General features: G+C 45.0%; 1 pseudogene; it reads left to right on the forward strand.

Annotated features, from left to right (window-relative positions):
* Nucleotides 1-1,943: 1,943 nt before the first annotated feature.
* The window catches only part of LOC135515695 (semaphorin-3ab-like), a 64,298-nt pseudogene continuing 54,279 nt past the window's right edge, over nt 1,944-11,962 (forward strand).

Below are 11,962 nucleotides of genomic sequence, written 5' to 3' on the forward strand. Positions count from 1 at the left end.
CTGTACCTCCACACCAGGGTATAGGGTCCATCCCTGTATTACTGTACCTCCACACCTGGGTATAGGGTCCATCCCTGTATTACTGTACCTCCACACCGGGGTATAGGATCCATCCCTGTATTACTGGATCCATCCCTCCAACACCGGGTATAGGATCCATCCCTGTATTACTGTACCTCCACACCAGGGTATAGGGTCCATCCCTGTATTACTGTACCTCCACACCAGGGTATAGGGTCCATCCCTGTATTACTGTACCTCCACACCAGGGTATAGGGTCCATCCCTGTATTACTGTACCTCCACACCAGGGTATAGGGCCCATCCCTGTATTACTGTACCTCCACACCAGGGTATAGGATCCATCCCTGTATTACTGTACCTCCACACCGGGGTATAGGGTGTCTCTCTTCTATTTTTACCCGGCAGGTTTGGGGCCCTGTTGCTGCTGCCGGCAGCATCTCCTAAAGGGCGGGCTGTCTAGGCGTGTTGCGGCATATCTCGCCTCCTTGCTCCCAGTGGGGATTAATACAGGTATTTAATACAGGTATTAATCCCCACAATTGATCAGATACACAGAGAGAGAGAGAGAGTGAGAGAGAGAGAGAGAGAGAGAGAGAGAGAGAGAGAGAGAGGGGGAGAGAGAGAGAGAGAGAGAGAGAGAGAGAGAGAGAGAGAGAGAGAGAGATCCTTTCATGTCTATCTGCACATTCTTTGTTGTGGGTAAACATCTAAAAAGCCTGTTTCGACTAAAGGGGTGATGATGTTTGAGGGAGTGGGAGTGCACATATACACATACACACTCGGGTACAAGTACGTACACACACACACACACACAGACAAACACACACAAACACTTGGGAACACATACGTGCACACACACATTCTGTGGAGTTGTTAAGAGGGACAAAGCATTGTTGGGAGTGTTGAGAATATGATGGTGCACAGACACGGACAGAGACACCAGTACACACACACACACACCCTCCCCCCACACACTATAGCCATGCAGTATCTACTGCCAGGTTGTGTTTTTGTTCTGTGACTGTTGCAGTGGTGTTGAGGTGTGTGAGCTGACACATAAATGCTTGTGTTTATCACAGCTTTTATCACCGTCACCTCAGTGCTGTTAGCTGCCTGCCGTCACAAACCATGAGAAGAAACAGAAGGGGTCACACCTGCAGGGGCAGAGGGGTGGAGAGTTGGGGAAGGGGAATGCCACAGACCCAGACCAGGTTTACTATAGAATGACTTTAGCAGTGACAGGATCTCTCACATACCTGCTTTACTAGAAAGCCATGTTTTCACATTTCCTTATGGGCCAGGTTTCTCGTCTGAGACATTCAATCAAACCCGTTTTTCCTGGTTTGTTGGACAAGTCAAAAAACAAACGTCATTCTTTATTTGCTGTGAAATTGATGTGTTTGGACTCCTGCACGCCATAGAAGGGCAGCACAACAAACATTTATTCATTGAAGCATGCCTTTCCGGGAACAATGTTCATGTTTAACTAAACCTGAATGCCAGCTCACTGCTTTTCATTGGATAGGGCGTTAGATAAATGCATATTAAATGGTGTTCATTTTGAAACCTGGTTTGAGCAGAGATTACCTGCTGGGTTGCATGGTATGCAGTTTGTCTGTAACTGCATGGGGTAGAGAAGAGGGTAAGCATGTGTGAGTCTGTTAATGTGTCACACCTCTAGAGTAAGGGTGCTGGGGCTGACCAGGGACTGCAGAAGGAAAGGAAAACAGAAGAGAGAGAATAGAGGAAGACGGAACCATGTGCACAGGATTCTCTTCTATTTCACAGTACTTCAACGTTGCTCAGTTCACTCCCTCCCCCCTCTCTCTCATACACACTCCCCCTCTCTCTCGCTCAGCTGCTCTCCCTCCCCTCCTGTGGATGGTGTAGCTCTCTCTCTCTCCCTCTCTGTCTGGCGGAGCCGTGGACAGGATTGGAGGCTAGTAGTGAGTGACTGCGGAGAGAGAGAGAGACTGAAGAGAAGAGAGGAGAGCAGAGCAGAAGAGAGATCTATATTAGCAGTATCTCTGCTGGATACCTCTTCAATATTTCAATCAGAATTCTTCCTCAACCAGCTCGAGCCTCACACTTCCCACCGGACCCCCATCACCCAACCCTTACCAGGGGGACATATGAACAGCACAGAGGGTTTACCACCCCGGACCTCCACACAGGGAGCCATGTGATACCCCCTTGCCCTGCTGAAATTGCCCCAAATCGGTGCTCTGAATCGGGATTGAAACCAAGGATTGTATCCCCCCTGCCAGAAACCCCCTCCTGGGTTTGTGGATCTTCTCTAGCTGCAAGAGGAGGAAGGGAAGGGAGGGACTGCTAGGTCTCTGCATACCTGGCTGGGAGACACTCTTCTCTGGGCAAGTGTGGGGTGTGTGCCCCCCTTGGGCTGGAGGCCAGCGCTCCAGCACCATGGATTACCTACCTGGGATTGTACTGTTGCTGCTGTTCTGCGGGGCGGTGGTGCCGGGGCAGGGGGAGCCCAAGCACAGCGTCCCCAGGTTAAAGCTCTCCTACAGGGGTAAGTGTGAATGTTCTCTCTGCCCCCTGCCTCCCTGGTTCTTTCTCTGGTTCTTTCTCTGGTTCTGCTACAGCCGCCAGCATGGCTCCAGGAGAAATGATGTGTGCTGTCTGAGTTACTCTTCCTCTTTGTGTGCACTCTATCCTTTCTTTATGTCTTTCTTCCTTTCTTTGCCTCTCACTCTTCGGTGTATCATCCTCTCTGTCTGCTCATCTACCTACGTATCTCTTTTCTCAACAATTTCTCTTAATTCTTCAATTCTCTCAATCTTTTCTCTCTCTCTCTCTCTCTCTCTCTCTCTCTCACACTCTCCTGCTTCCCCTCTCTCTTTTTTTCTCTCTCTCCCACTTAGAATAATGCTTTCTCCTTAGCCTTAGATTGTATTCTCCTTACGGTCAGATTGTTTCCATATGCGGACAGGGGGCTTGGTTAAATGTATGTATTGGCCCTCGCATTCATTTTCCCCGTCCACTGTCCCCTTCAGAACTACCGCTGCACTGCCGTGAAACACATAAATACACACACACAGAGAGACACACACACACACACACACACACACACACACACACACACACACACACACACACACACACACACACACACACACACACACACACACACACACACACACACACACACACACACACACAATGTACGCATAGACACGAACGGACATGCAAATTCTGAACACACACACTTTAAGGGGTTAATCCGGTCTCCCTAGTTCTCATTAACCCCAAAATCGATTTACCAGCTATTCTCCAAAGTCAACAAGTACTTCTGCTTCTGCTTAGGAGAAAGTCTGCATGCACACACACACATCTTACTGTTTTACCAGATATACTGCATATGGAAAAGATATGCCCTGGATTCAGGGGTTGTTCAGGGCACAGCGCTACAGAATATTCATGACCGACCTGATGTCTCTATGATATAGAATAAGGTCCGCTATGGACTACACCCAGGTGAGTGTATCACTCATCAGTCGCACATCTGGCTGGGTACCGTTCATACGGTGCTCGTGTGAGCTTTTGTCGGGCGAGTCAACATGTTATTCTGCCTTCCCTCTGTGTTATTTTGAGGTAGAAGACTGTGGAGAGACCTCAGAGCCGGCTCTCTCCTTTCTCTCTCACACCCTAGACTAAATCAAGCTCTTTGTAATGGCAGACCTTTCATCTCGGGACTAAAATAAACCACAGACATTTTTGGCATATTTTGGGACGTTTCGTTTAATGTCGGTCGTCTGAGAGGCGAGCTGTTGCGGTTCCTTGTCCAAAACATGACCAAAAGTACACGGCTAGAGAGCTGTGTGGTATCTCCGTTTTCTCTCCCTCTCCTTTTCTCTCTCTCTCTCTCTCTCTCTCTCTTCGTCTCCTTTAAAAAAATATACATTCCTAAAATTTACAAATATGGGCAATTTGTCCTTTTTTCTCAGGCTGGGAATAAGGTTATGTTGTTGAGGAAAATAGTGCTTCTGGTTTAGAGGGGTGTTACTGCTTTGAAATGAGTGTCACATTATTTTTAATCCAATGAGAGAAGTTTAGAGTTAACTTGTGCACAGCAAGGCCTGTATGAACTTGACATAACATTATTTTTAATCAGAGAATAAATCACATTTATCAGCAGTTTTGTTAATCAAAGTATACATTTAGCAGACGCTCTTATACAAAGCGACATACCCGGCACACTTCGGGTTAAGTGCCTTGCACAAGGGCACATCAATAGATGGTTCACTTAGTTGGCTGTGGGATTCAAACCAGTGACTTTTCAGTTACTGGTCCAACACTCTTAACCACTGGGCTACTGTTATATGGCTCTACAGGATGTATACATGCTCTTATTAGTGGAGTGTACTGTAACACCTTGCTCTGTCTCTAGGGGGCACTATGTTGAAGATGTTTCTCTGTGCAGTCAAGGGTCAAGTAGTGTGCTGTAAAAAACGCCGTAGAACTCAGCTCCACCTGCGCCGCCACCGCGTCACATCCTTCCGAGGTAACAATCTACACCAGGAATTGCCCAGAGGCATCATGGGAAAATGTGTTTCGCTTCATTAAAACGGTTTCCAAGATTGAGCCATCTGTCAGTTAACTAGAACAGCAATACTGGTCTTCTCTGATCTCCCCCACTCGTTTTTCTGACAGGACGCCATGTTGCTGTCTGACAAGGGAGGAAAGATGTGTCATTGATGAAAGGTGTCATTAGGTGATACAAAGCTGAACTGCATTGTATACAGTGGGTGATTGAAATGTGTAGTCAGACCAACCAAAACACATCAACGCTGTCGCTCTGTCTGTCTTTAACGTTCTTGCTGCAGCTTGGTGTGTGTGACGACTCAACACCATCTCTCTAGTGATTTCCTCTTCAGACTGAAAGTGGCATGTGTGTATTCAGCCGGGGTGGGATGTGTCAGATCTGACACAGACACAGATAATTAGACACCTGGCTGACTGTGATGACGAGTGTGTGTGCGTGTCTGTGTGTGTGTGTGTGCGTGTTTATGCGCAGTGTGCGTGAGTGTGTTTGTGCGCAGTGTGTTTGTGAGCAGTGTGTGTGTGCGTGTTTGTGCGCAGTGTGTGTGTGTGCTCTTGTGTATGCTCATACTCATGAGTGTGTGTGTGTGTACATGTGTGCGTCTCAGAGGTAGAGGGGTCCACAGGTGTTGGATGGCTCTCTTGATGCCTGTCGACTGAAACCTTTCTGTTCACACCCACACGTTGGCTAATGGAGAGAGGGAGAGAAGGAGAGAGGGAAGAGGGAGAGAGGGAAGAGGGGAAGGAGGAGATGAGAGAGGGAGGGAAGCGTTGCTTTAATGAAGGGTGCTGGCAGACTTACAGTAGACTAGGCGGGAGAGAGACTGGTTGTTAAGTGTTGTACCATTCATTCTCTCTCCCTCTGTGAGTCTGGCATAGCAATTAAGTCAAATAAACGACGAGGAGGAATTCTCCAGTGAAGGACAGTCAAACGAGCACAGAGTAAACATTTTCCCAGGAGAAGGATCATCAAGCGAGAGGAGAGCTCTTTCCCCAAGGAGGGACATTCAGACAAGTGCAGGACAGCAGTTTGTGTCCTCAGGAAGGACAGTCAAACAAATGCGGAATGAGCAGTTTGTGCAGGAAAATAAGAACAGAAAACTAAAGCACATTGAGTGACCTTTCTCCTGGGAAGGCTGGCGAAGCGAGTCCAGAGTGAATGATTTCCCTGTGGGGTCAGTCAGGGAGACATTCCCAGTGAAGGATCTGTCCTCAGAAGACCAGAGTAATGATCCGAGTTAATTGTTTTTTTCTCTCCCGCAAGTAACTGGAGTTAAGTCTAAGTTAAGGTAATCGTTTATAGTTTATTAAATAACGTCGCTTAGATTGTCGATAGACCGCAACTTGTCCCAAGCATTGAATGGATCATGAGGCAAAGCAAGTCACAGTTAGCCAAATATGAATTCTAATGCTCAATGTCATTGAATTGATTATGCTCTAACGCAGATCAAGGTATAGGTTATTACAACATTGTCTTTCACACAGCAGGGCAACCTGGACATACTTTACTGTATTACGGTCATCCCAGTAGTATTCAACCTGGGAAACACTGACCCCTGCAGGTTACAACAAGCACACACATTCAAGTTTCATGTTTTATTAGTCATTGACGGCATGACCAAAAGTAAGTGGACACATGCTCGTCAAACATCTCATTCCAAAATCATGGGCATTAATATGGAATTGGTCCTCTCCCCTCCACTCTTCTGGGAAGGCTTTCCACTAGATGTTGGAACATTGCTGTGGGGACGATTTGTCCTTTGCTCGCAGTTTGCTTTCCAATTCATCCCAGTCAAGTTCTTCCACACCGATCTCGACAAACCATTTCTGTATGGACCTTGTGCACAGGGGCATTGCAATGCTGAAACCGGAAAGAGCCTTCCCCAAACTGACACAAAGTCAGAAGCACATAATTGTCTAGAATGTCATTGCATGCTGTAGGGTTAAGATTTCCCTTCACTCGAAGTAAGGGGCCCAAACCATGACAAATATCCCCAGACCGTTATTCCGCCTGGTACATTTTAGGCTTGTGCTGCTCAGCCATGGAAACCCAGTTCATGAAGCTCCCGACGAACAGTTATTGTGCTGATGTTGCTTCTAGAGGCAGTTTGGAACTCAGTACTGAGTGTTGCAACCGAGGACAGACGATTTTTACGTGCTTCAGCACTCGGCGGTCCCGTTCTGTGAGCTTATGTGGCCTACCACTTCGCGGCTGAGCCGTTGTTGCTCCTAGATGTTTCCACTTCACAATAACAGCACTAACAGTTGACTGGGGCAGCTCGAACAGGGCAGAAATTTGACGAACTGACTTGATGCAAAGGTGGCATCCTATAACAATGCCACGTTGAAAGTCACTGAGCTCTTGAGCTCTTGAATAAGGCCATTCTACTGCCAATGTTTGTCTATGGAGAGTGCATGGCTGTGTGCTCAATTTTATACACCTGACAGCAACAGCAACTTTTGTATATATAGTGTATATACAGGATACACATCATATACACTGTCTAACAAAAAGCTTACTGGCAGGTTTCTCCTCGACAACGCAACACCAATAAGAAACAATAAAATATAAAAATATGAACAGAATAAACATTTTAGCGTAAGTATAATACAGGAAGGCACAATTTATAGTCCAATATTTACACATGTATCAGATAAAGGGGGGATGTGGGAGCAAGTCTTTAAATTGTGCAGTATAAGAAATAGTGAATAAGAGTCTGGTAGCAGCAGTTGTGATGGGTGTAGATGAGTGTGTGAGTGTGTGAGTGAGTGAGTGAGTGAGTGAGTGAGTGAGTGAGTGTATGTGTGATAAGGTGCAGAGAGTCAGTACAGGTGGACAGTCCAGTTCAAGTGTTCAGCAGTCTGATGGCTTGTAGATAGAAACTGTCTCTGAGTCTGTTGGCTCATGCTCCGATATCGTCTGCCTGTTGGTAACAGAGTGAACAACTCAAAGCTGGGGTGTGTGTGGGGTCCTTGATGATGCTGCGTGCCTTGCTCAGGCACTGTTTCATTAGATATCCTGGATGCGTGGGAACCCGGCCCCAGTGGAGGGCCGTATAGTCATGGACGGAGCGATTCCTCTACCAGGCTGGGATGCAACCGGTCAGGATGCTCTCCATGATGCAGTGGTAGTATTTGGAGAGGTTTCCAGGGTGGCATGTCAAATTTAGCCTCAGGAAGTAGAGACGCTGTTGCTCCCTCTTGACAGGAGTGGTGGTGTTACTGGTCCTTGTCAAGTCCTCGGTGATGTAGATGCCAAGGAACTTAAAACTGCTGACTCTCTACTGAAGTCCCATTGATGTGGATCAGGCGTGTTCCCTCCTGTGCTTCCTGAAGTCAACAACCAACTTCACTTACCTTCTCCCTATAGGGTGACTCGTCATTGTTGGTTATCAGGCCTACAACCATGGTGTCGTCAGCAAACGAGAGAGAGAGAGAGAGAGAGAGAGAGAGAGAGAGAGAGAGAGAGAGAGAGGAGATAGAGAGTGTGTGTGAGAGAGAGAGAGAGAGAGAGAGAGAGAGAGAGAGAGAGAGAGAGAGAGAGAGAGAGAGAGAGAGTGATAGAGAATGTGTGTGTGAGAGAGAGAGAGAGAGAGAGAGAGAGAGAGAGGATAGAGAGAGAGAGAGAGAGAGAGAGAGAGAGAGAGAGACCAAGACAGTGAACGTGAGATGAACCATTGCAACATGAGAGATGGGACTCATAAAACTATTGTGATTGTAAAAAAGACACACATCTCTCGCGGAGCTTGGGGGAATATTAAAAGGCTTGTTAAACAACCTGATAGTTACTCTCTTCTGGGGTAATTACTGGGCCCTTTAACCTCTTAATGAAGACCCAGGTCGTCCCGCAGTGACCTTTCTCGGATGGGTGGAACTGTAATAGAGGGAAGAGAGGAGCCCGCCATCGGAATTCACTCGGAACCATTCAAAATAGACACTCTCTCCCGGCATGGAACCGCATCCAACTCAACGCAGTCTGGAGTAGAGCTAACCCATAATAACCCCCGTCGAGTTCCACAGAGACCTCTCTCTCTCCCTCTCTCTCTCGCTCTCCCTCTCTCTCCCTCTCTCTCTCTCTCGCTCTCTCTCTCTCTCTCTCTCTCTCTCTCTCTCTCTCCTCTCTCCCTCTCTCTCTCTCTCTCTCTCTCTCTCTCTCTCTCTCTCTCTCTCTCTCTCTCTCTCTCTCTCTCTCTCTCTCTCTCTCTCTCTCTCTCTCTCTCTCTCCTCTCTCTCTCTCGCTCTCTCTCTCTCTCTGGTGGATCTGTCCATTCTGTGGGCCTCCTCTGACAGAGCGGATGTGGATAATTATAAGCTCCCAACGCGCCGACCGACCCCTGAGACGTCTGCCTTCTCCTCCGTCTCTCCTTCCTCTCCTCCTCCCTCAGTTCAGTCGCTCTCAGGCAGCTCACAATACCGCAGCCCCTAAGTACAGTTTTCAGTCAGGCTCCTCCAGTTGACTTTCTCTCCCAGTCAGCCTAGTTAGCAGGAAAGAGCAGCATACCCCCCCATCCCAAACCATTCCATCCCAGGCAGAATAATGTCAGTACTCTGAGCAGACCACAACACTGGGCAACTCCCATTACTGTGGGCCAGTTTGTATACTGCAGAATGAGTCAGCTTGTGTATAACACACAGGGTTGCACAATGACATGATGGATTTGGAGAACAAACAGTCATTAATCAAAGCATTTAATGATCTGTGTAATACCCGAGCTTGTTTTATAGTGTTGCTTGAACATTTGTGACGGGGCTACAGATGTTGTATCTTAACCCTGCAGCAACAGGAAATGTAAAACATTATGTAGATTGTAATTAATGGACATTTTTGCAGGGGGTTGATAAAAATAATCTAACTTTAGAAGCCTTTTTAAACCTTGAATACACTACAGATGCTACAGACCATTTTGTGAGAAGACGGATTTTCGGGTCTCATGCTCTGACAACACCGCTCTAGCTGTGTCACCTTTCACTGCAGATGTGGAAGTGTATCTCTAGCTTAAACTGACGGATGTTACGGGTATTTGTCCACGGGGTGTCCGTGGGGTGTCCGTGGGGTGTCCGCGGGGGTGTTAGGGCTAAAGCGTGGAGAAAACTGACTGGGAGAGATTGAATATGTCCATAAAAACTCCAGCCTGCTGGTCTGCACACGTCTGTGCCGGTAGCCTTGCAAGGGTTAACATGCTTGTATGTCACAGACACAATGTGTGGCTTGTGTTTTAGGCACTTTTCCACTTCAGTTCTGCTCCTTATTTGGAAAGGAACGTTTTCATATTTGTGTTGAGAAATGTGTGCTCTTTAGAGTTACGTTGACATTCACAAGATGTGGTTTGGTGTTGATGAGTTTTGGTCAAGTTCAGTGCATCTCCCAATATGTTTATTTAGCCGAGGCAGAGCATGCAATCCCCAAAGTAGATTCCATTTACAACTATCATTGTCAACTACACAGAAGATGACTGAGTTTGGAGTGTTTTTATGTCATCTTTCTTTTTACAGGAAGTCAATGCTGAGACCAAGGTCTCTTCTGATGACGTACACAACAAATCACATCAAAATACAATATACACATTAAAATACACATTATTATGCACAACAAATCACATCAAAATACAATATACACATTAAAATACACATTAAAACAAATACAATATAAAATACACATTATTATGCACAACAAATCACATCAAAATACACACATTATTATTAAAATACACAACAAATCACATCAAAATACAATATACACATTAAAATACACATTATTATGCACAACAAATCACATCAAAATACAATATACACATTAAAATACACATTATTATGCACAACAAATCACATCAAAATACAATATACACATTAAAATACACATTATTATGCACAACAAATCACATCAAAATACAATATACACATTAAAATACACATTATTATACACAACAAATCACATCAAAATACAATATACACATTAAAATACACATTATTATGCACAACAAATCACATCAAAATACAATATACACATTAAAATACACATTATTATGCACAACAAATCACATCAAAATACACATTATTATGCACAACAAATCACATCAAAATACAATATACACATTAAAATACAATATACACATTAAAAAATACATTATTATACACAACAAATCACATTAAAATACAATATACACATTAAAAAATACATTATTATACACAACAAATCACATTAAAATACAATAAACACATTAAAATACACATTATTATACACAACAAATCACACCAAAATACAATAAACATATTCAAATACACATTATTATACACAGCAATACACATCAGAATAAAATATAAAAATAAAATACACATTATTTGACACAACAAATCACATCAAAATACAATATACATATTCAAATACACATTATTATACACAGCAATACACATCAGAATAAAATATAAAAATAAAATACACATTATTTGACACAACTATACATGAAAAGCAAAACACAGTCATAAAAGACACATTCTTCAGTAAAAAGCAAAATATATACACATTAAAATACACATTATTATGCACATCACATCAAAATACAATTATACCTAACAGCCGTCTGAAATGTCTTTAACAGAGGCACCTATTGGTCCAATATGAAGGTGCATTGGAGATCATTCCACACATAAGGCAGATGTACCCAACTCAGTGGAGATCGAAGAGCTCTCCCTGAGACCGGGTATCTCGTAGGTATATAAGTTAAGTATGGTATGGCGGAAGTTCATCCTCATAGAATGGATGTATACTTGTCATTTTGACTATGGTTACGGTGAGGACATTGGGTCCAGTGTGTGACAGGGATGACTCCTGTGTTTTATGTATAGAGGGTTTGGTTACTGAGTGGACATTGCATTGCAGCAGTGTGTGTGGATCAGACCCAGCTGCTAAGGCATGTCAGTCAGCCACAAGGAGCGCCACTCCAGGGTCATGTTTCACCCAGGCTAACGTCTCTATGGTGTGCATGTGTGGTGCATGTGTAAGAGTCTCTGTTTGTCTGTCTGTGTGTGTGCATGGATGTGTGTGTATCCGCCTGTCTCTCTGTCAGTCCGTCTCTCTGTCAGTCTGTCTCTCTGTCAGTCTGTCAGTCTGTCTCTCTGTCAGTCTGTCTCTCTGTCAGTCTGTCTCTCTGTCAGTCTGTCTCTCTGTCAGTCTGTCTCTGTCAGTCTCTCTGTCAGTCTGTCTCTCTGTCAGTCTGTCAGTCTGTCAGTCAGTCTGTCTCTCTGTCTCTCTGTCAGTCTGTCTCTCTGTCAGTCTGTCTATCTGTCAGTCTGTCTGTCTGTCAGTATATCAGTCTGTCCCTATGTCTCTGTCAGTCTGTCTCTCTGTCAGTCTGTCAGTCTGTCTCTCTGTCAGTCTG

The sequence above is a fragment of the Oncorhynchus masou genome, chromosome 27 (genome assembly GCF_036934945.1).
Source record: "Oncorhynchus masou masou isolate Uvic2021 chromosome 27, UVic_Omas_1.1, whole genome shotgun sequence".
Classification (NCBI taxonomy): Eukaryota; Metazoa; Chordata; class Actinopteri; order Salmoniformes; family Salmonidae; genus Oncorhynchus; species Oncorhynchus masou.